The sequence below is a fragment of the Mirounga leonina genome, unplaced genomic scaffold, assembly GCF_011800145.1.
Source record: "Mirounga leonina isolate KUSES-001 unplaced genomic scaffold, KU_Mleo_1.0 Mir_128, whole genome shotgun sequence".
Classification (NCBI taxonomy): domain Eukaryota; kingdom Metazoa; phylum Chordata; class Mammalia; order Carnivora; family Phocidae; genus Mirounga; species Mirounga leonina.
Window position 1 is genome coordinate 37132132 of NW_023270320.1, and position 25518 is coordinate 37157649.

Here is a 25518-nt window from a genome sequence, read left to right on the forward strand (position 1 = left end):
AGGCAACACTAATTTCATCCCTGCTGTGATCGATCCCTTGGTCACTAATTACAAACAATAATTTTGTAGACTCCAAATTGTCTTCCTTCTCACCAACTGGGCGTTATTTAAATGAAGTGGAGTAGTTCTTACTCTCTGACGTGAAGGGCAGAACTTTTCCACTGAGGAATTGTGTATGTGGTCTTTACTCAGCTGTAATAAAAACCCTAGAGAAGTAACAAGCAAAAATCCACACCTGATACAGAGCGTGTTTAGCCCACACAAAGATGGCTAAACTGGGACTTTAAGGGGGATCTATTTTATGTTACTAACTTTAAAAAAAAAAATTAGATCGTTGGATGCTGTGTCATGTCATCAGTGTTTCAGTTAATTAATGTGTAAAGTGCCTTCCTATCACCTTCAGAGAACCAGGCGCGTGTATTCTAATGTGCTCTGATTCAGCAGACTTGGGCTTCTGTTCAGCCTTTTAACTTCATCAAAGGAGAGTCAGCCACTCCTTGTCTTAGTCCCCTTGGGCTGCTCTGAGGATAGAGCAGACTGGCGAGTTTAAACCAGACGTGCACCTTGCACAGTTTGGGAGGAGGGGAAATCCCAGATTTCGGTGCCTGCAGATCTGGTGTCTGGTGAGAACCCGCTTCCTGGTCACAGCCCCCCAGGCTGTGTCCTCACCTGGAGGAGGGGGCTGGGCACTCTGTGAGGTCTGTCTCATGAGGGCATTTAACCCCATTCCTGGCGCTCTACCCTCAAGGTTTGGGTTTCCTCACTGTTTCTGGCTGCATTGCTGCCCAAGTCCACACCCCCATTGAATCAGCAATCCCTCCACGTCCTCAATGAAAAGAAAGCTGTGCTGGAAGTGTAGTGATTAGTAAAAGAACGGAGGAAGGCTGTGGGTCTACCTGCACCATCCAGCACTCTCCAAGGACAGGCTTGCTGTCCCTTCCCATCCAGGGTCCAGGGAAGGATGGCGCCTCTGTTCCTGGGGTGAGGGGGCAGACAGCACGCCCCTGAGGAGGTCAGATGACTTCCTTCCCAGCCCTTGGTCATCTTCACCTCCGACAGAGGAGAGAGAAGCCTGGCATTCTTCTCATTCAGGATCAAATTGTTCAATTCTTCTCTGTTTCAAAACTGAGCACATAGAAGGCAAAGAAAAGCAAATTATGCCAAATTCAAGAATACCTTCACAAGCAATTTATCAAGAATGTTAAATGGGTATCTGATTTCCAGTTAACCTTTAAGTTGCAAATTAAATGTTAGGGTCTTTGATGCCTGGTGAGGAATTACCATTTTAAACTAGGATTAAATTAAAATATTTATAAAAAGCAGAAGGGAAGTAGTGAGTAATTTTGTTACATTTCAAAGAGAGGACTCATACGAGAATAACACTAAAAAAATGTTAAAATGTAACTTTTAGTCATGACAAAAATGTACCTTGAATGAAAAAACATTTTTTCCCCTTAATAAAATAACTGACATTTATGGAGTGTTAAGGGGAAAGTGATGCTCATATGTCCAAGTGGTGAAAAGTGGAAACATTTTGGGGAAGACAATTTGGCAATATGTATGAAAAGTCTTTTTTTTTTTTTAAAGATTTTATTTATTTATTTGAGACAGACAGAATGAGAGAGAGAGAGCACATGAGAGGGGGGAGGGTCAGAGGGAGAAGCAGACTCCCCGCTGAGCAGGGAGCCCGATGCGGGACTCTATCCAGGGACTCCAGGATCATGACCTGAGCCGAAGGCAGTCGCTTAACCAACTGAGCCACCCAGGCGCCCTATGTATGAAAAGTCTTAATAAACTTATGAGTTTCACTCATAAGTTTCAATAAGCTCTTCTAGGGAAAGTAAATAAATTGGGAAGAGATATGTTCAAGAAGCTTCCAGCAGTGGTATTTCAAATATGAAATAATCGTGAACAAATCAGATGCTCATTAGGCATCACATAGGACGACCACAGAAGGGGAAGTGATGTCCATAAGATCAACAAAAGTCTTAGTTACTGATACAAAAAATTTTCGCAACACATTAAATGAAAGGCATATTAGCAAATAATACTTATAGTAAAATGTCCTTTATATTTAAGAGTTAGGACTGTACTCATATAGATCCATCAACAGACATCTAGAAGGACATATCACCAAATATTAACCGTATTTATCTCCGCGGAAGGATAAAGGGGGACATTGTCTATGGCCTCCTTTTACTTATCTGAAGTTTTTGTAATTAGACCCCCAAAAGAGTTACTTTTCAAGGGAGAAATTATTGCTGTTTTCCAAAAGAAGCTTGCACTTGTTAGTTTAAAAAAGCAAAATTTCATTAAGTGCAATTTCCAACATAAGGGTTTATTCTTATCACTCTTCGTGGGTAATTAAATATCATTAAAGTTATTTTACAAACAAAATTAAGGTTTTTAGCTATGCATGTAGTTGCTTATTCATATGTGTGCATGCCATCCTAAATTTTTGTAAAAAGCAACATAAGGAGTGTTGTTAGATTAAGTAACATATATTTGGCAGTTCAGTCAAGAAGAACGATTTTAGAAGCTGTTAAAACTATAGGCTTTAATTTTTGAATGAATACAAAGCTAATTCATTGAGGAACCAAATGGTCTATCTATAATTGGGTATTTCTAGGTTCAATGCCATGCATTTCAGTCATTATATATTTACAAAAACAGAAGAAACCTATGGGAGACAAACAGCAAGTACGTTATGAGGTATTTCTAATACAGACAGCACAGCGATCCGGAGCTCGAGCCTGCATTCTGGAGCAGCTGAATTAGGTTCTGAATTCTCCCTCTGTATTAGCCACCTGTCCCTGGTGAATATATCTGGCCCCTTAGGCGCGCTACCCTCATCCATAAAATGAACACTTATTTGAACATTACTGCATAGAGCTGTTAGGAGGCTTAACTGATCAGTGCATGTAACATGCTTAGAACAGTGCCTGATACCTCGCCTTTAATACCACAAGGGCATTGCCCAATTTCATGTATTCCGGAGTAAGTTTTGGGTACCTCTCACCTGATCTCTGTGAAGAATTTAACTGTTATGACTTTAATCTGGAGATTCTCCAAAGCCTTGCTTACATCCTAATTTCAAATGGGGTAGTAGAAAGTGGAAAGGGGAAAAAATAAAAGGTATTGGTAACCTATTAGAATTTAAATGAACTATGCTTTTTCTGGAATGGCCAATGGGGAAAGAGGAGTGTCCTTACAATAAAGAAGTTAAGGGAAATTAACCTTTGTCATCTTTTTTTGTGGAACATGACACAAAGCAATGGTCATTCCTGTAGCTTGTGCAAACCTGTTGGAGGTATTGATACCCTTCCTGTAACTATCTATTGATAATTGCCTTTTAAATGAGATCGTTCCTTTTATTTTAGATGATGAAAGGAGCCTATCCCATTGCTCTTCCATTTTCCCCATAGCTATTAGAATTCCCAGGGCCTTATCTGATGCTCAGCTATCATGGATTCTCTCCTGATATCCATTTATTTGTTTCTGGGGTAATACTTCAAGCCCCTTTATTGTTTCATTTTTTTTGATTCCTTATTTTAATTGTTCTGACATTGCCAACTTACAAGACGAGCAACATAAAATCTTTGCAATGTACTAGACTTATATGAATAGAATTTTAAACATATGCCATTTTGATAGGTTCATATTCCATGACATCAGTAGCTGATTATTTTCACTTTTGTATACATACTGTTTAGCAAAATCTAGGAAAAGAAGTTTTTGAACATCTATTTACCAAATTATTAACATAGGAATTAATGTAATAAAATATCACCTAGTAAGGACTTTTGGGATCCCCAGAGTTAGTGCCTCATTTTAAGAACAAGGAAACTAAAGCCCAAAAATGGGAAGTAGGGGACTTTAATCCTATTTCTGATTTTTGTTGTCATTCAAGTATGCCATGGTCCTTATAACTATTGAACAACAACAACAAAATTATGCCAGTATTTCCCAAAGTTCCATCAAATAACATTCAGAGTATTTAATTTTAGATACATTTTCAGATGGTCAGTTAAAACATACAAATGAATGATCTAGTTATTAATTCTGTAGGATATAACCTGTTCTTCAGCTCATGTATCCTTTCATTGTTATCAAGTGCATCACACATTAAACTGTATATTTCCAAACTTCCTAAAAGGCTAATTAAGGAAATGCATTAACTCATAAGAGAAAATCCACTGTATCATGCTTAATTTCATAAATGCCTGAAGGATAATTTCCATTATCCCACAAGGAAGCCTTTAGGACTTTGCTTTATAAATAATAATTAAAAATTTACTGTGAATATTGCTAAGATAATTATTAATAATATAAATACTAGTGTTCCTTAACTTGAGATGGCAAAGAGCAGTCTTTAATTACAATGCTGCTGTATATTATGGAGATTCAACACTTGAACACCTCAGATAATCATTTCCTTGACTTTCTCTCAAACTCCATGTTCAACCCATTGGCCAATTGCATCAGCTCTTCTTTTGCTATGGTCTGAATGTGTGTTCCCCCCTTCCCCCAAATTCATATGTTGAAATCTTAATCCCCAAGGTGATGGTGTTAAGAGGTGTGGCACTGGGAGGTGGTTAGGTCATGAGAGTAGAGCCTCCTGAATGGGGTCAGTGCCCCGGAGAGCCCCCTCACCCCTTCCTCCATGCGAGGGGACAGCTAGGGGATGGCCATCTATAAACCAGCCCTTACCCCACCACACTGGCACCCTGATCTCAGACATCAGCTTCCAGAACAGCGAGAAACAGCTTTCTGTTGTTCGTAAGCCCCTTGCTATGGGGTGTTTTGTTATAGAAGCCCGGACAGTCTAAGACGACCTTCAACACTTCTTTAGAACATGCCGCCTTCTCATGACCTTTACCTGGGCAACACGTTGGGGACACCACCATGGTTCACCCGGACCATAAGAGTAGCCTCCTAGCATTTCCCCCATGCTGCCCTTGTGCCCGACAGCTCACAGGGGCAGCCAGAGAGCACCTCTGCCCACTGACATCAGATCGTGGGACTCCTCTGCTCAGACCATTTCTGTGGCTTTCTATCTTCTTTGAAGCGAAAGCCAAACTCCTTACCTTGCCCTACGAGTCTGGAGTCTGCTCTGCTATCCTGCCATCCTCCTCCTGTCTAAATTCCAGCTGCATTGCCTGCCCCCCTTACCCGCCCCACCCTGCTTCTGCTGTTCCTTCTGGACACCGCAGGGACACTTCTTGTAGGCTTCACCTGGAACGTTCTACTCCAGCAAGGACCGTGATCTCCCTCACTTTCATCAGACTTGTGGTCAGCTGTCACTCTATAAAACAGAATCAGCTTCTGTCCTTGTATTCCCTAGCTCCCGATGCTCTGAAAATATCAAATATGTTTTCTGTTATATATTTTCTTTCATATTTTATACTTATCACCAACAGATTTATTTAATGCTTATTCATTTGCTCATTATCTAGCCCCACCCCCCACAACCATGAGAATTTAAGCTTCTTCAGTACAAAAATCTGGTCTCTTCACCGTATTCCCACGGCTGAAAAAAATGCTTGAAACCAGTGAGCACTCCATCAATATCGGTCTAGAAAATGAGTATATGTGTGAATAAAAAATAACAAAAAGTAAATATTCTATTTTTAGACATTGAGTTGCTTTAAATGTGGCAGTATATCACAAAAATTTAGCATCTTAGCAAGTTTCAAAATTTTATGCATTTTATATGTAAGATCAGCTTACCTACAATGAAATAAGGCAGTGCTAACATGATGGAAAGTTTGAGGATTTATTTTTAGTTCATTTTTAATGGAAGCAGCATATTTCTGGATTTATAAAAATAATTCTGTTTTGGGAGATGATATCGTTTCTTTGCTGATTATTTCCCATTTTACTGCTACTTCGGATGTAGAACTAGAGGGTAGAACAATCCTAGAAGATCGCATGCAAAAGTTGTCCAAGTGAACAAAGCCCTTGGTGGTCTATCGTGATGTTCAGCCGCCACTTGCCTCCTTCGGCTTATTTCAAGTGACTCTCCAGTTTTCTCTGGTCCTTGGGAGGACCTCTTCGGCAGTGGGCAGCCCTGCTGCCATCGGCCACCTTCCTCTGGCCGCTATCCAGCCACACACACAACTGAGAGTGGCAGACGAGGGCTTGGCATCAGGTGGCACATCACCCCAGTGAAGGAAGAGCCACCATCCCCACTGTGCAGCCAGGGAGCTGGGGACAGACTGGGAGCTGTGCCCCTGGCCCTGAATGGAGCTCTTCTCTTTTCCCTCCCTTTTTCCTTGACTGTTTCCTTGCCAATTCATGAAGAAATCGTTTTCAAACACACCGTATTTCTATTTTTTTTTTAAAGATTTTATTCATTTATTTGACAGAGAGAGAGAGAGAACAAGTAGGCAGAGAGGCAGACAGAGGGAGAGGGAGAAGCAGGCTTCCTGCTGAGCGGGGAGCCTGATGCGGGGCTCGATCCCAGGACCCCGGGATCATGACCCGAGCCGAAGGCAGTGGCTTAGCCGACTGAGCCACCCAGGCGCTCCCAGACCCTATTTCTAGCACCTAGTCCCTTGGCTGAGGCTCACTTTTATTTCTAAAGGGATCCTCAGCCATGCAAAGTGCAGGGACCTGGGTAGAGGGCCAAGGGAAAGTTACACGGCCCACGGTTTGGAACTGCGGGGTGGGTGTGAACTATTGGTGCAAGTCCCTCAGCATGCCCCGCTGGGGATGGGGAGAGGCCTCACCCACCGCTTCCCTCTGGGGCTTCCAGAACAGACACTCACCCAGGGAACCCAGGGGCGGCTCCTGGCTGGCAGCCTCCCTCTCCCAGCACCGTGTGCGTGCATCAGCTCTGCACCTGCCTGTCTAGGACATGCTCCTCTCAAAAGCGCGTTTCCTTCCCCCAGCTTTGATCTTGAGAATATTCCAAATGCCGCTGCTCCAGACTCATCTGAGGGTGGTCTGACACAACAATGACAACAGGAGAGCTGTAGTACCATCAAATTCCGCCTGCCAGTGTTTGAGAGCTGGAGGGCCCCCCCGCAGGCTTCCTGATCCCGAGTGAGAAGTCAGAGGCCACAGAGTTGAGGAACCACTATTTCTATGTCTTGCAAGGACTACAGAGTAAAAGTATATATTTTTAAATTGTAAGAAAATTTTGAAGCTGAATGTGGTAGTAGAAAACATCAGGTATGCATCCATTGAGTATTTGTCATGTTTGTCCCCAGTCCCTTTCGTGATGGGATCATTATCCTGTTTGGGATTGTGATTTTCCTGTGGCCCACTGTTCTGTCCCACTTGCATTAGTCAGATTTCCTGATAAGTAAGGTGCGTTCATAGACGGGAATAGAGCTAAGAGAAATGATCACAATCAGGATCATTGTGGGGTCATTACCGCTCATTCTCTACTGAGTGGTCCTCCAGTTACTACATAATGAGGTTTACAGGCTTCAACCTCGATTTGGCTTCTGGGGATAAGTGCTCAGTGTGAGCACAGACATGCGGACTACGAAGCCACACATAATGTCCTTTGGTCTTCGTCGATGAAAGCCTGGCATGGACTACTTCTTGGTTGCAGATTTTCCTTTGCAATGCGACTTAGTCATGCAAAACATGGGTTGCCATACGGGACAGATTGTAACTGCTGATGCACATGGCTGAGAACAGATGTCCTAGATTCTCACACTCACCTTGATCCAGTTTTTCTGCTATTTGTGAGGACGTCTGAGAGAGTGTACCGCGAGATTGCAGTGTTGGTAACAATTCAGTTCGGGTTCAGGTTAAAAGAAAACCAAGCCTGTGAAAAATCTTTCAGGGCAGCTCTGTTGGGCTAACGTTACATCATTTGGGCTCATCGTCCTATTTGCCAAGTTAACATACCTACAGTTGTTGTCTTAAATTTAGAGTATATTTGAAAATGTTCTCTCTTTTCTGGGTGCTGTGATCCCCATGAGATACTCATTGCGGTCTTTATATGTACACTATATATCTCTATCCATAATCTGCGATAGTAATTGTTAAAGTGCACATTAGCTCAGCAGGAGTTAGGTAGGACTCTTGGTGGCTAGCCACAAGACATGATGAGGGTTGTTGCCTAAGCTTTCTGGACAGCCCCGCAGGAGAGCCTTTTCATTTCTGGCACAGACCCTCAAGGACAAATCACAAATCTGGCAGAGTCTGACAGGTGCAGACATGATTGTGAGGCCCAAACACAATCAGAGGCCACAGAAAATCTTGAATAATTGCCTTTTGCTATCAAGGATCTTCTGTTCTTTACAGATGCTAGGCTGAGGAAAAAGGAGACATAACCCAATAATGAGCAAGGAACACGTTCATATTAGAACTTTACAAAGCTAACTGCAAATAACGTTTTGTGTATAAATATTCCCATTAAATCCATGTGTAATTATCAGTTCCAAATCAGAGTCATAACGTGGAAGGATGACGAACAGATCATTTTTGATTACTTTTCATTCTGAGACCCATGGCTTTAAGCTTCATTTTTTAATAAATAAGACATCATCTAGAAAATGCTTATTAGAGATTTTAGCTAGGTTTTCTCTTGACAGATTGAAGATTTAGGAAAATTAAAAGACGTTCATTTATTTATAACTGTTATAGTCAGGATAGAAGCTAATAACCATAAGAAATAAACCTGTGCAAACAGTTTCAAAAGCACATGAACTTGATCCTCCTTCCTAGAGGCATTGATCTTTAGTCTTGATGAATAATATCTTATACATAGAAGAAAATTTAATGCAGATTCCTGCTTCATTGTATAGACATTAATGTCTTACATCCATTGGGCTTTATCTTATGTGCATTTATGATTAAGATGTTAAAGCCTAAACGCTTAAGGACAGGATAGTCATGTCTGCTTTTCTGATGATGTAAGGATTTTGGAATTGGTTTACAATTATAAAACGGGTGTTTTAGAATATAGACACAAATATAAAGAATAAAAATCACTTATAGATCTATGACCCAAAGTTAACAACTGTCAATAAATTGATATGTATCCTTCCGGTTTCTAAAAGATAACCTTACATAGTAAACAAATTATAAAATGCCAACTTTGTAAATTATTTAGAAGCTCATATATAAATCTATGTTAGTGAGTATTTACTTAGAAATTCAATCACATGTAAAAAATTCTCGAAAGTAGTACTGATAAATTAAAACTTGCTCTTCCACTTGGTATTTAAAATACATGTTGCTCTTTGAAATGTTGGAAGTCATCGTGTTTTATTCCAACATCACTGGCAACCAAAATCATCCTTTATCTTTCTCCTGAGGCAGAATCCTCCTGACTAGCGTGTTACCCAACATTTAGAAACTGAGGAAAATCATAATATTTGATACGACAAACAACGTCATTTTGAGATAATGTTAACTGAGATGATTATTTTCATTCTATTTTCACATTTTGCATTAAATATTTTGAAAAGCTAACCAAAAAGGATTGAGAGGTCATGTAATAGTTTTTTTTTTTCCCTTTTATTTTATCCCCAGGGATTCATATGGAAGTGGAATAATACTTTATCATTTACTCACTATCGCTAGGAATCCAACTGGTTAACTAACATTCATTTCAAATGAAGATTCACCTTCATGTGTAAGATTTTAATATGAGTTTTTACAAAGTTAATAAATCAGGGGCGCCTGGGTGGCTCAGTCATTAAGCATCTGCCTTCCGCTCAGGTCATGATCCCAGGGTCCTGGGATCGAGCCCCGCATCGGGGTCCCTTTTCCATGGGAAGCCTGCTTTTCCCTCTCCCACTCCCCCTGCTTGTGTTCCCTCTATCACTGTGTCTCTCTCTGTCAAGTAAATAAAATCTTAAAAAAATTAATCAGAATTTTTAAGATAAAATGGAATTGAACATAAAGATTTGAGTGAAATGTAAAGAAATAAAAAGAATATGAAATATTCATGGCAGGTCATGGTTCAAGAGAGCATTTTTGTCTATTTAGGGTATAAAGCAATATTTTTTGGCATGTGATTTCAATTGAGATTTGTTTAAAATCATAAAAACAATTAGAATTGATATTTGTTTTAATTCATAAATTTAGCAATGTCTCCATAAAGAAAAATTCAACTCCAACTGGTTTCATCATATATAAATCATCATTCTTTCATTAGTTATTTAGAAATAGAATCATACTTTTGTTTAAATCTCTAGAATTTCAGTTAGAAATTCAATAGTATTTAATTATTAAATAATCAAGTAAATCATCAAATAATTTGAATATCATGGTGTTTGTTGCATTCTGTTCCATCAGTATATTTCTCATAACAGTAAAAATTAAAAGATGATCTTTCTTGTCATTCTTCATCAGTACAGGGTAAAGTTAACTTGTTTTTCCACCAAAGTGGTGATTATAGGGCATCATCTAGAATATGCTTATTACAGATTTTCTGGTTGCAGCTCTCTATGAATACTAGTGGCTTCCTCCTGGGCTACAACCATGAAGACATTAAGACAATTAAAACATTTCAAGTCAAGAAGTATTGGTCACTTGTTCTAGTGTGAAAAGAAAAGCTCTTCCAACTTCTCTGAATTTCATACAAGTTCCTTTCCTTGTGAAGGTATTTTTTTCCATCCTGTGTCAATAATTGTAATAACAAATGCTTCCCTTAATATTAATATTTTTATTATGTGAATGCATAAATGCTTCATAATATTCTAGTCGTGGCTGGCTCTCTTAAGGACTCAGCTGTGCTCCTTTATAAACATACCAGCAACGTGCTCCTATGTCCGGTATCTTAGACCTACAGATTAGTAGTCATTTTCTACTGGTAGTAGACGCTTCTACTTCCGCTGCTTTACCTGTTATGTGCTCTGGTCTGAGACAGCTTGAATGGCTCACCTATGCAGGACCCCTTTCTTCTTCTCTAATGAGAATATTCATCCCATGAAGCAACCTCCTACAACATCAATTTTCAATGACATAGGGTGGAAACGCCATGCCTCAAGGCATGCAATAAGAGAAAATAATTTTCACATTAAGCCAGTTCACCTTAGGGAATGGGGAGAACAACACCACAGTTTTCCTGAGGCTCTTATCTCAATGAATGCAATTGGTAACTTTGCTGATACATTCTTTATCTGTGTCTATGTTCATGCTGCTTTGAGAATGCCTGCCAGCCAATGTCATTTTGAAGGTAAAGATAAAAACTTTCTGAGAGTGCAGTTGCTCATTCTGTGGAGGCTCTACCCTTCCACCTGTGGAGTCGGCTTTCAGCAGTGGATTCATTCTTGCTCACATCGTGGGTGGGTAGGCAGTGGCATGTTCCAGCCCAGGCTCTGCTCCACATAGCTTCTCATCCAGAACCAGGGGAGAAAGAACCACCCTGACTTCATATGCGCCATTTGCACTTGGGATGCGCCATTCTTGAGGCAAAGATAAAGAGAAGATAGATTGCCCAAAACTCGCAGCGTCTCTCAGAGTCCCTGCTCAGAGGGACAGTTGGGGTTACTCACTTTCCACTGGGCCACATTCATGGGGCTCGTGCCCCGGTTCCACCTGGAGGAGGCATTGTGAGTCCTAATGCAATGAATGGAAATTATCCTTCTCTTATAGGGAAGTGTGTACAGAAATCAGTGCAAAATCTCCCACATGTAGTAATCCACAAATGTTGAGGGCTGGTAGAAAAGTATTGAACTTGAATTCAGCGATTAATATTCCATCTTATCAGTTGTACACCCATAGAATGTCCTATAATACCCCTGTGCCTCCTTTTCATCATTTGTGATCTCACACCTGCCCTATCGATTCACCAGGTTCAAAACCAAATGAGAATAATACTGGTGGAAAGGCATGAGAGATGGTGAAGATTTAAACAAAAGTAACTTATGAAAACACCAACCCTGGCAGATGCTTCCAGGACTCACAGATGGACGGCCACTTTGGTCCAGATCCCAGTGACTGACTGCCTTTAACTTCAGTGTATAAAATGGAGGCAAGGAGGAGGGTTGCAGCCATCTTTTGCACCCAAGAAGCAATTTAAATAAGCAGAATTGTTCATTCCTCTAAGAGAGACAAGGCGCAGACTCTGAGTTTCAAAAATTGGTGAAATTCCCTGAGTACCCCCACACTTTTCTTTTGGTATTTCTCTTTTCTCTGTGTTGTTCTCATGCCTTTTATCTAAGTGGGAAATTTCCTTCAGGCACATTTGTATATTGTATTTGTATATTTGTATATTACCTTTTTTAGTAAGGGAATCTCCTCCAAATTCAATAGACATATAGTGATAAGGAAACTTTTTGCTTGAGAGTGAAATAGATTATCTTTTAGACCTATAAACTGGACAGTTTTTTTTTTTTTTTAAGATTTATTTATTCATTTGAGAGAGTGAGAATGAGAGAGAGTACATGAGAGGGGGGAGGGTCAGAGGGAGAAGCAGGCTCCTCGCCGAGCAGGGAGCCCAATGTGGGACTCGATCCCGGGACTCCAGGATCATGACCTGAGCCGAAGGCAGTCGCTCAACCAACTGAGCCACCCAGGCGCCCTAAACTGGACAGTTTTGAGAGATTTTTCTTCCAAAGTTTGAGGTTACTATCAACATATCCTTATGCACAAATTTCCATACAGAGCAGGTAAGTCTACACCTTCTCTTTCTATGAGTAGAAACCTCATTGTTTGTGAAACAATTGTGTCAACTTTTCATTTAGGTTATGATAATGTTTGGCACTTAATTTTACAAATACTATTTGATATTGAATTCAAACCATAGAATTGTGGGGTTTTAGGTTAGAAGAACTCATTAGGAAATAGTTATTTCTCCATGTTTACTTATAATCCTTACACTAAAGTAGATATGACATGCCAAATACCTATCTACCTATCTATCTATATCTGTTGACAAAATTTAGGAAAAGACATTGATGATCAGCTGAACCTACATCTGAAATGGGGCACGTACCCATCCTAGCTATGCCTTCACATTCATACTGATAGCTACATATTTGACTTCACATTTTGTAACAAAGCCATAGCTATAACAGAATCTATACCCATTACTATTTCTTCCAAGGTAATCCTGGAGGGTACAATCCAGCTAGCAGAAGGGAAGAGACAGGATGGAGTACCCTTTGGGAGGTTTGCAGAGGCTAGCTATGGAAGTGGTGTTTGCCACTTTCACCCACATTCTTCTGGGCATCACTTAGCCGCATGGCCCCTGACTAAGCAAGAAGTGCTAGGAACTGTAGCCCCTACCCACACTGAGACTTCCCAAGTATAAAAGGGGAGCACAAACTATCCGTGGACACCTGGTGATCTTCGCTACATGGACCAATTCCCAAAGCTTCATTTCCAGGTATTACATGTACACACCTCCTTCTGGTGGAAGGAGGGGCTGTCCCTGCGACCATGTGTGTTTCAGGTCTGGACATGGGGGTTTGAAACTTAAATCTACCACTTATTAGTTGGATCACCTTTAGAAATGAATGCAAACTTCTCTGAATGTAACTTCAGGTATCTCTCAAATAGAGATAATTTGCATACTTAAGAGGTTTTGTTATGATAAATAGTGTATGAAAAGCACTGAGCTCTCAGTAGCAACTCCATAAATAGTCACCATCGTTACCGTCAGTATTGTCTACTAAGGACTCATGGACCATTTTCAACATCTGTGCAAATGGCAAGAATCTGGTCAGTGTCTTCTCTGATCATTGTGTGAGTCATGCTGGTGGTGAAATATGTTGAGTACCATTCCCTCAAGTAGCCAAATACATAAAATAACCAAATGGAATGTAAAGAAGTGTGATAAAGAGGAACATACTTTTATGTACATTGACCTGAGTTCTCAATAAGTTTTTCTAATTTCATGTATTTATTACATTGTAAACCTATTTAACATAAAAAGATTAGTGTTCGTATAGGACTCAGAAGTTCCACTAAAATTTGACCTTCTGCTCTTTCTTCCGTTAATGATGTGGAGTCTGTTCCAACTTACAAATATTGGATTTTTTTTTCCTCCAGGATCAGTAGGCTGTTCTCGCTTTAACTGTTTCCTTAATTCCTGATGAGCACTAAGTGACATGACCACGTGATCCCCTGCAGTGTGCAATTTGTCTCCTTGCCACAGGGCACATGATAGAATTCTTTAACCTCATTCTGTTCTCTTTGAATTATGTTGATTTTCTTTTTTTTTTTTTTTTAAGATTTTTTATTTATTTATTTGAGAGAGAGAGAATGAGAGACAGAGAGCACGAGAGGGAAGAGGGCAGAGGGGGAAGCAGACCCCCCGCCGAGCAGGGAGCCCGATGCGGGACTCGATCCCAGGACTCCAGGATCATGACCTGAGCCGAAGGCAGTCGCTTAACCAACTGAGCCACCCAGGCGCCCTGTTGATTTTCTTTTTAACTGTTGTAAGTTTTAATGTCTCCCTACAGTTATAGTCTGTCAATTTATTTTAGACCTTAGTCTACAGACATGTTCTTACTCTTTTAACCCTAACATTAGAGTTTGCGTGGAGTTAGGCCATCTCATATGGTTGCTTTAGATGTAAACAAAAGGCAAAATAAGATTAAAATCTTTTTAGCAATTTTTTTCTTGCAGATCTGTAACCTGCTTGAAAGACTAATTTGATTTAAAATCTGGTTTATATACAATAGAAATTGTTATTTGAAAATTTTCACTGAATCTAGAAAAAAAGTCATTTCCTTCTCCTATGAGAAATGATAGACACTTGTTATTTTAATAAGCTTAGTCTAGTGAAATCCTTTGTATTTAAAACTCACCCTAGTTCTGTGATTACAAATAATACATATTCTAGATGGATTTCCATTTTGCTTCAGTCAACACAGGCTACATCCATCAGTCCCCACCCTCACCATGAGTGCTTGTCACCCACATGTGTAAATCTTTCAGACACAATTGGGTAGTTGGATTCTTAGTAGAGTGAATTTGACTGAGATTACTTCAATGGACAGAAATATATCTGAAGTGGATTATTTATGATCTTCAACAACTTTAAAGTTTTCCTTAAGTTTTGTTGCAACAGAATCACCACACTTGAAGCTAGGGTTGAGTATATGGTCTCCAGTGTCATAAAGCCGGCAACAATTCCACACACATTCTCCTGCTAGCAGTGTGACTTATCTCATAGACACATTCATGGCTGGTGACTAAACAAGATTTATTCCAGCAAATACAACATTATTTTCAGCTGTTCATAGTGCCAGGTGCTCAGGATAGTAATTATAATTCAAGTAGAAAATGCAGCTCATCACTGTGTCTGAGCAGGATCCGTGTACCACAGATTAGACAGGAAAGCTCTCAGGCATCTAAATATTAATCCCTACAACTACGATAATCCCATTTACAAAAGCCTTACTTATCCAGTGTACATTGTGATCGGGGTTGGATTGGTACAGTGATCCAGGGGGAATTTGGGGAAGCATTTTTCTTAGTTTATTTCTTTATCTTAAGTGTCTCATTAAAGTCAAATTATTGTGAATACAGAGGCATTGTATAAAGAAACCCTGCTGTAATTTTTTATACATATATAAAATTTTATACTTACCATAATTTCAATAGCTCCTCTGTTCTCCGGATATTATGTGATTCATTTGTGTCTTTCTCATTAGACTGTAAGCTTCTATAAGGTCAGGGACACGTGTGACTATCTTTGTAGGTCTGGTAGAGAGACCGTGACTAGTCTATAGGAGACATCCAATCATTTTTCAGCTGAAATAGAAGAAAAGCTAAAATATACCATTTTCCATATAATATACCGACATGGTCCACAGAAGTCAATGATACTATTTTGTAGCAAAATGTGTGTGCTGACTGTGATCTATGCTGAAGATATTAAAAGTATGTAACTCTGATCCAAATTTTACTTATAATTTCTATATTTTTTTTCATTTTATGTTGCAAGATTTTGGAAAAATGTCCACTTCAAATAGAATTGAAAATATTAAGAAAATGCTCAGGTTTATTTTTTTAGAAAGCCAATAGTGTAATTAAGATAAAAATCAAATAAAAAGAATAGTTCATATGAGGGCAGTAGATGAACTAGGATTTGGGATATGAATTTATAACCTCAAGCTTCTTTCAGTCTGGGAAATAAGAGGGCCATCTCTCCTGTTTGAAAGGTCAATGTTAAGGATCTGGAAAGATAATATACTTACATGAATTTCTCAAATTAGGAGGCAAAGGCCATTGGAAAGCTAGATCACTAATAGAAAACATGCACTTAATCATGTCATTCAGTCAGTTAACATCTTTATTAATCGTACATATCAGCTGAAAAGGAATTGCTTGTGAGGTCTTCCAAATGCTAGAAATAAAAATATTTTGTGTTAGGGGCACCTGGGTGGCTTAGTCAGTATAGTGTGTATCTCAGTTATTGTGTATTTCTTTCAAAATGTGCTCTTCTTGAAAGAACTGCAGTTGGACCCAGTGTGGACACAGTAGCAGTTGGCATTCTAATGGGGAAAAAGCTGCAGTGATTGTGCAGAGCTAACAAAGACAATGATGTACCAACTCAAGAAGATAGTATCCATTTGAGAAAGTTAATTCTTAATCACTAAGAAATTGTTTTTCAAAGGCACCTGCAAAAAGTATAGTCATTTTTGTTTGCGAAAATGACTATAGTTAAGGAACAATGTTTCATGCATTGTACAAGTAAATTTAAGGATTATAACTGTGTAATAATTTGCCAAACTCTCACTATTTGTTTAGAAAAGAATAGAAAAATTTACAAGGATTCAGTCTAGAAATTATTTTTCCAGAAAATTTTCCCTGATATCTTTTCTCTTGGAATCTTTCTAAATCCAGTCCTGAAAACTGGGTTGGATATCCCTTCCGTAATTATTAATAAACTGCATTGAGATTTCCGTCTTTACCTATTTTATTGACCTTTCCCATGAAAGCCAAATTTGTTGGTGCCAGGCACTACATATATTACAGATTTGCTCGATCATCAGACACGGAGTTTTAGCACCTGCCACTCTAGCCACGAGGCACTGCGATAGTGCCCAGGGAAGCTGGCCTCCGATGGGAGGAGTAGGGACGGTTGATCCACTACAGCACAAAAAGAGGAGTCGTATCAGCTGATGGATTTGGTTGCACGAGGATGTGGGGTGTCTGAATTTGAAACGTGGACATGATACAGTTGTTACAGGAATAACAAGATTTGCAGGGGACCCTGAAGATGGGTGGCTGAGTAATACGATTGTTTGAGGTGAAAGGGGTCAAGGAATTGAGAGGTTGGGGGTAGATTGTGATGCCCATGTGGACATTTCAGTACCTAAGAAAGCAGGAAACAGGAGCACTGGAGACAGAGACAAGGTGCTACCATGTTCAATGGTGAACACTGAAATAAAAATGATACCTTGGGGTATTTTTAAGTAGAGAAAAGTAAATGTTTAGGAAGCAACATAGAGAAGGTATGCTTCCAAGATAAGTCTGCAGTAGCTGTCAGAGGTTAAAAACCAACCAACAAAAAAAAACACTGGTTGAAGGAAGCACCAGGATCAGAAGAGCCCTACCAACACCTCCCATGGTTGTGAGCATACTATGAGAACTTAGTGTTTCATTGGACGGATGGATCAAAGCAAAGAAAAATAATTTGATGAATGTAAGAATAAAGAAATGAAAAAATGCAAAAGCTATCAAGTCAACATGATTATCCTTTGGGTAGTCTTTCCATTTCTCACATTTGGTCTTCTGCCTCAGAATTACAGAGTGATAACGCCTCCCACCCCAAACCCCTTGAGTTCTGCTCTTATGGACTTCCATTGTAAGGTGTTTCCACAATTGATTAATAATACTCTCACTTTGGGAAATTAAATGAAGGTTGCCCGAATTCCTCAGGCTTTGAAATGCAGGCTCCGTTGAAGCTGTAAAAAAAATGCCACACCTGTATTTACTGTCCCGAGCTTTGTTAATCAGTTCCAACAATGAATCACAGTATATCACAGACACCAATGTTTATTGCCTTGCATCTCATTTCTTTGGCATGTAGTTTCAAAAAGAGCCAATCATTGAATTATAATATGTAATCTCAACATTCAAACTGCTATATATACTGGAATTATTTACAACAACCAATTTTATTTAGCACAATAAATAGTTACAAAGGAAAGATGCACAGGACACTTATCTTTTGTGATGAGGAAACAATCATAGTAAAATGATATACGTGCCTCAGGGAACATAGTCTAAGGAGGATAGACATCCGAGTAAACTGGCATTTAACACTTTCAAATACTAGACTAAAGAATTTTACATATGCAGTTTTGATAAGGGGGTGACATGAGCAGCAGTGCGAAATGCAGGTTTTGAAGTTGAAAGAACAGGTTCAAATGTATTTGCTGCTTTTTATCTGTTATGGTTGAATTGTGTTTCCCCTAAAAAGCATATGTTGAAGTCCTAATCTCTAGTAAGTCAGAATGTAATCTTACTCGGAAATAGGTCTTTATAGAAGTAATAAGTTGAAATGAAGTTATTAGGGTGGGTTTTAATCCAGCAGGACTGCTATCCTTTTAAGAAGGGCAAGTTTAGACTCACAGACAGGCATAGAGGGAAGACAGCCATGTGAAGAGGGAGGGGGGGAGACCTGTGTCCCCACGCCCCTGCCAGTGATGATGGCCAAACCACCAGAAGTGGGGAGAGGCAAACCTTCAGTTGTCAGAGGCAGCTTGTCCTCTAAGACTGGGGCACCATATATTTCTGTCGTTTTAAGCCAACCGGTTTGTGGTCCTTTGTTAATGCAGGCCTAGCAAATGAAGACATTTTCTGTAAGATGTTGGGGAAAGGCACTTAACTTTTTTGAGCATGCAAACTTTTCTGTAAAGTGGTAATGATGTTGCATCATGTAGCCAGGGAGTTTTTTGGGCAAAATGAGAAGACATCCTATAGGCAGGACAACGGGTATACATTTGGTGCTTAATAAATGGGAGTTGTTATCATGGTATTTTTTAAATAGTCTATTTAGAGGCTTAAGAATCCTGATTATAGGGCGCCTGGGTGGCTCAGTTGGTTAAGTGACTGCCTTCAGCTCAGGTCATGATCCCGGAGTCCTGGGATCGAGTCCCACATCGGGCTCCCAGCTCAGCGGGGAGCCTGCTTCTCCCTCTGACCCTCTCCCCTCTCATGCTGTTTCTCTCTCTCTCTCTCTCAAATAAATAAATAAATAAATAAAATCTTTAAAAAAAAAAAAAGAATCCTGATTATAAAAAATCATGAAATGTTTTTGTTCTTTATTTTCTATTTTCATTATGAAGTGTGATTATGTATAAAGTTTAAGCGCTGCAAATACTTTATAAGCTATTTATAATAGCTCATAGACTCTAAAAGCATTCTCTTTCCTTTTGCACTTCCATTAAATAGCCATTCTCCCATGCTTGAGGGTATTTCTAGTGAGATGAAACAGTTTGCCAAAAATGCATAATTAGCACCCAAATTATTATGCTACATTTTTTATCATGACAATAACAAAGCTTGAGCAGTGCTGTGGCACTCACTATTTAATTAATTTGCTATGTACATGTTAAAAGGAGGAGGAATAAATGGAGAAATCAAATTAATGCTCATGTTCCTGCAGAAGTTCTATTAACCTGGCTTTTCAGCAATAGCAACGCAGTGGGGACTTCCGTGCCTGTTTGCATTCACTTGGAGTGAAAACCTGCTTGTCCCAACACTGTGAAAACTGACCATCCTCTACTCACCCTAAACATGTAATGAAGCCAAGGACTGATATGGATGAATTATTAAGAACACTTAAGATACTTAAGATAACCACGGATTTTTTTTTAAAAATCCCCTAGCATATAGACAAATGATTTTTCTAAATATATTTATGAATTTTACACTTAAGAAAAACCTGAGTAAAGACACATAGAATGCAAATCCCACATATAAATGCTGACTAAAAATTTCTGAATATACATTGTAGAGTTTGGGATTCAGTTAATGTAAGGTAAAGGGGATTCATTTCGATAATATTACAATGGATTACCTAACAGAAAATTCAGTATGTCAGTAGGTTAATTTATATTTAGAAACTTTTAAAATAAACTTTAGACCTCATTTCTGATTTTTATAAATTTAGTCAAACATAAAGAAGCCAATGGACACTTGGGCTGCTTCTGTATATTGGCTATTGTAAATAATGCTGTTATAAACATCAGGATGCATGTATCCCTTCAAATTAATATTTTTGTAACCTTTGGGTAAACACCTAGAGGTGCAGTTGCTGGATCCCAGAGTAGTTCTATTTTCAATTTTTTGAGGAACCTCTATATGGTTTTCCACGGTGGCTGCACCAGTTTGCATTCCCACCAGCAGTGCACGAGGGTTCTTTGTTCTCCACATTCTCGCCAACACTTGTTGTTTCTATGTTGTTCATTTTAGCCATTCTGACAGGTGTGAGGTGATAACTCCTTGTAGTGTGGATTTGCATAGCCCAGGAAGAATTAATCATTTATTCCTCTGCGTTCCCAGTTTTTTACTCTGCATTTGGTGGTTCTTCTTGGTGATTGTAAATTTCCTTATGGTCAGAGAACATTGCTTATTTCTTCCTCTACATTCTGCCATTCAGCCAGTACCTAATAGTGTGTGACAGTAAGTACTGAACAGACAGTTGAGGAAAGCATTCACTTAGCACTCAATACTTTTAATGTTGGTGGAATATTTACAAGCTGAGAGCAGAGTACCACATTCAGGAAGTGTCTACTGGAAACAAGAAGATCGACGGCAGGAGAACATACTTTGGGCAGCAGAAAAGACTCAAATGATCAGGCATGAGGATTTGGAGATGATGACCACCCACAGCCATATGCCAAGTGGTATTTTGTAAGGGTCACCAGTTCTACAGGACTCAGTAAGACTTGGAATGTCATTACATCACAGAAATGTATACAATTCAGTTTGGCAAAGTAAACTTGATTCATCAGATAAAGCTCAGATTGTGCTCTATGTCCTCTTAATAAGTAAAAAAAAAAAAATCTTTAATTCATCTTGGGGGAAAAAAAAAACCTTCCAAAATTTAGTTTTTAACAGCATCCTCATGTGTACACAATGACAGTCATTTAGGCAAACTAACAACCACAGAAAACTCAGCTATCCCGAACTTCATGCATTCTTAAAATTTGAGTCTGACTGTAAGTTTATCCATATTGTAGAAGTCAGCAACTACCTTTAGGAACATGTATTATTAGCAGTATTTTCTATTTTTAAATATATAAATGTGTATTCAGTAACATTTATAATGGAAAAGTATTAAATATTAATAAACACTATTAAATATGTATATTTAGCAGAATACGTTGAGAACAGACAGAATAATCCCAGGCACTACACTACATACGTCACATGTACGAAACAAGATTTATCGACATTCTATATAGTAGAACAAACTTAATTAGCACTTTTGAACAGCTACAACTTAATAACACAAATGTAATGTCTCAATCCTTTGCATATCTTAGTATTGATTAAATATACAAACGTTAGAATGTAACATTTTCTGGGTGTAACTTTTGTTTTCATTGGAGTGGATTCTGTCTCTCATGTCTGTCTCCCAGAACTTCTGTGTTCTTATGGTTACTGTCTTCGTCTTTCTGGCTGCCATGACAAAAGACCACCCGCTGGGTGGCCTGTAAATGGTACACATTTCTTTCTCACACTACTGGAGGCTGGACGTCCAAGAACATGGCACCTGACTGATTGAAGTCTGGTGAGAGCCGATGTCCTAGACACCATCTCCTTGCTGTGTCCTCCTCACATGGCGAGTTCTGTGGGGTCCCCTTGGACAGGGCACTAATCCTACCCATGATGCTCCATCCTCATGACCTAGTACTTCTCAGTGGCCTCACCTCCCAGTACCATCATGTTGGGGGTTAGGACCTCATTGTATGATGTTGCAGGGACATGGGCATTCAATCTGTAATAGTCACCATTTTTCTGGTTTCAAGGATGAAGCTGGATGGCACCCTTGGTAACAAATAGCACAGATTCGTTATTTGGATCTCATCTCAAAAACATGGCATAAACAATAATTGTGAGAAAATCCACATGCATTACAAGAAGAAATTGCATGTTATCACGGGTGCACCTATATAACTTTGATCATATATTTCAAAAATACACACATACCTTGTTATGTCGTGCTTTACTTTATCGTGCTTCGGATACTGCATTTTTTCTAGAAAAGGTTTGTGGCAACCCTGCATCAAGCAAGTCTATTGGTGCCATTTTTCCAACAAGATGTGTTCACTCTGCATCTCTGTCACATTTTGGTGATTCTCACGATATTTCAAACTTTTGCATTATATATTTGCTATGTGATATGTCATCAGTGCTTACAACCTGTTGAAAGCTCAAACGATGGTTAGCATTTATTACCAATGAGGTATTTTTATTTTTTAAAGATTTACTTATTTTAGAGAGAGTGTGAGGAGGGGCAGAGGGAGAGATTCTTTAAGCAGACTCCCCACCGAGCACCAAAAGCCGGACTCGGACTCGGGGCTCAATCTCAGGACCAATGAGATCATAAGCATCAGCTTAACTGACTGAGCCACCAGGCACCCCAGCAATGAAGTATTTTTAAATTAAGCTATGTACATTATTTTTGTAGACACAGTGTTATCGCACTCTTGGTAGGCTATGGTACAGTGTAAATGTAACTTTTATATGCATCAGGAAACCAAAAATTTCATCTGACTCCCTTGATTGCAGTGATCTGGAACCAAACTCACAATATCTCCAAAGTGTGCCTGTGTATGGTTCCACAAAAAATAATCACAGTATTAAAAAAAACAACAACATTTGTAGGCAGATCAACTTTTAGAACAAGAAGCATGATAAGCATTTGCTTACCCTAGGAACCTCAAATTCCAGATGAAGCGTATTGAATTGGACCGATGTCATGTATTTAGATGATGAGGAGGTATGACTTAGCACCATCTAGGCTTCTGTCACATTCTCAAAATCATTGTACCTGCATTTCAGAAGCTGTTGAAACATTCTTGCCACTCTTTGACAAGAAAGATGTATGGTTTTTCCCACCTTGGCAACTGAAGTTTTTATCTTTCTGCCGTGATCACTGCAATGTAGAAATCACATCTTTGTGATAGCAGCCATTAAAAAATTAGAGAAGTTATTTAAATCTGGTCTTTGCCGTGCAAACACACATGCCTAACAATATTGTACGGTTGACACATTCACTGTGCTATGAGTAATGAGCTAGCAATTAATGGTATAAGCAAGTTTCATAAAGCCAAGATCAGTAAACTATTCTGTATATCATAACCTGAGGGGTGAGTAGTGAATTGCTCTTCTCTTGTTCTTCCTCAGGCACTGATGAGAAGATAGCCTATTACCTTTAATTTAACCTGTTAATTGTAACTATTGTGGGAAAAGAAAATTTCTATTTCTAGGATTGACTTTTCTGTTCAAAAAATCTCAGAAGAGCGAAATAGTATGGCTAATACTTTGAATTAGGCAGAAAAAAAGTATAAGGTTAATCGAGGTAACATTTTTATTGACGGTGTAGGCAGAGGGAGAAATAAGTTTAGAAATACAAAATTAAATGTATTGACTTTCTAATAATAGATACATATGCTTTCAGATTATCATAAGTTTATTCCCTTGCCTTTTGTTCTGTCCTTTCTTTGCTATTTGAGTTTCTTTTTTTTTAACATTTACAAATTAATGATAGTATAAGGACCATGTTTTCCATTTCTCTATTTTTATATTAATATCACACAATGTATTTTACTATATAGATCTTATAAGTGTGTATACATATTTTTCAAGGGATAGAGAAATCCGTGAGGTCCTTTGATCCATCATCTCTACAACGTATAGATATTATATTTGTGAGTACATATTTTCAAGGAATGGTGTCCCTGTAGGGTCCTTTGAGCCATCCTCACACTTCTTGTGAGGGAAAACATGAGCAGCCTCCTGTGGAAAGACAGAAGGGTCAGGAAGGGCATCCTGGTCTCCACCAACACAGGAATAGGCAGGTGTTATCTTTACATTGCATTTGAAAGGATGATCATCTGATGTTTGCCTCTCTTTTCTTTTATGGTAATAACAGCATTTAGTGGAACCCTAAACATCACTGATCAGTCTCCTCCTTCTGATGGCCACTTATCTGTTGTCAAATAGGCATCACATTTCATCTCTGGCTACTAAAATTCACTAAGATAGTATGTCACATTGTTTTCGATGTCATTTACAAGGAGCTCATCCTTAAAAAGTGAACCATGAGAGATGATGGATTCTGAAAAACAAACTGAGGGTTCTAGAGGGGAGGGGGGTGGGAGGATGGGTTAGCCTGGTGGTGGGTATTGAGGAGGGCACGTTCTGCATGGAGCACTGGGTGTTATATGCAAATAATGAATCATGGAACACTACATCAAAAACTAACGATGTAATGTATGGTGATTAACATAACAGAATAAAAAAATCATAGGGCGCCTGGGTGGCTCAGTTGGTTAAGCGACTGCTTTCGGCTCAGGTCATGATCCTGGAGTCCCGGGATCGAGTCCCGCATCGGGCTCCCTGCTCGGCAGGGAGTCTGCTTCTCCCTCTGACCCTCCCCCCTCTCACGTGCTCTCTCTCATTCTCTCTCTCTCTCTCTCAAATAAATAAATAAAATCTTTAAAAAAAAATCATTACTGTAGACAAGGGAAACTCAGAGGCACTTAAGAATATGAAACATTTATTAGACAAGCTTTACCTTTTTGTTTACTATTCTTGCTTAAATGATGGCACATTCATATTGGAGAGAAGCATCTAGTTCGTGCTTACTGGCTATGATTGCCTTTAAATTATGAGGGAAAATAAATTACTTTAAAATCTAGAGGTGATCTTTCACTATCACTGGAGGTGAGTTTAAAATCTTTTTTTGCTCTCAAATTTCCAAGGGGATTCCAATTTTTACATCGCAGTAAAGTACAGAAGCCGTTTTATTATTTTTATTTTTATTTTTATTTTTAAGGGTATGGTAAGGTAAAATGTTTAAGGAAGTGACAGCCACAGGTCCATAATGTGAAAACCACTCATATTAGCATTTTCTCTACCACAGTCTTTTACTTTTTAAAGGGAGACAGAAACAGATAAAATCTTTGTCAGTAAATGAGATCCTGGTCATGAGTTTGGGCACGGTTCTTTGTAAGCTTGTGTTTCCCTTTACACATCTAGGAAAGTTTCTATATCGGAAGGAATTTCCACGGGGCGCCTGGGTGGCTCAGTTGGTTAAGCGACTGCCTTCGACTCAGGTCATGATCCTGGAGTCCCGGGATTGAGTCCCGCATCAGGCTCCCCGCTCAGCAGGGAGTCTGCTTCTCCCTCTGACCCTCCCACCTCTCATGCTCTCTCTATCTCATTCTCTCTCTCAAATAAATAAATAAAATCATAAAAAAAAAGGAACTTCTTTAGGACTTGAAACACTTAGAACAAGGGAAATTTTGCATACATATTTCTCTTAAGAACCGGTAACCCTTTGAAAAGTGATAGTATTAGAATTATTCATATTATTTTTGTGAGGGAAAGTGAACAGAAGAATGT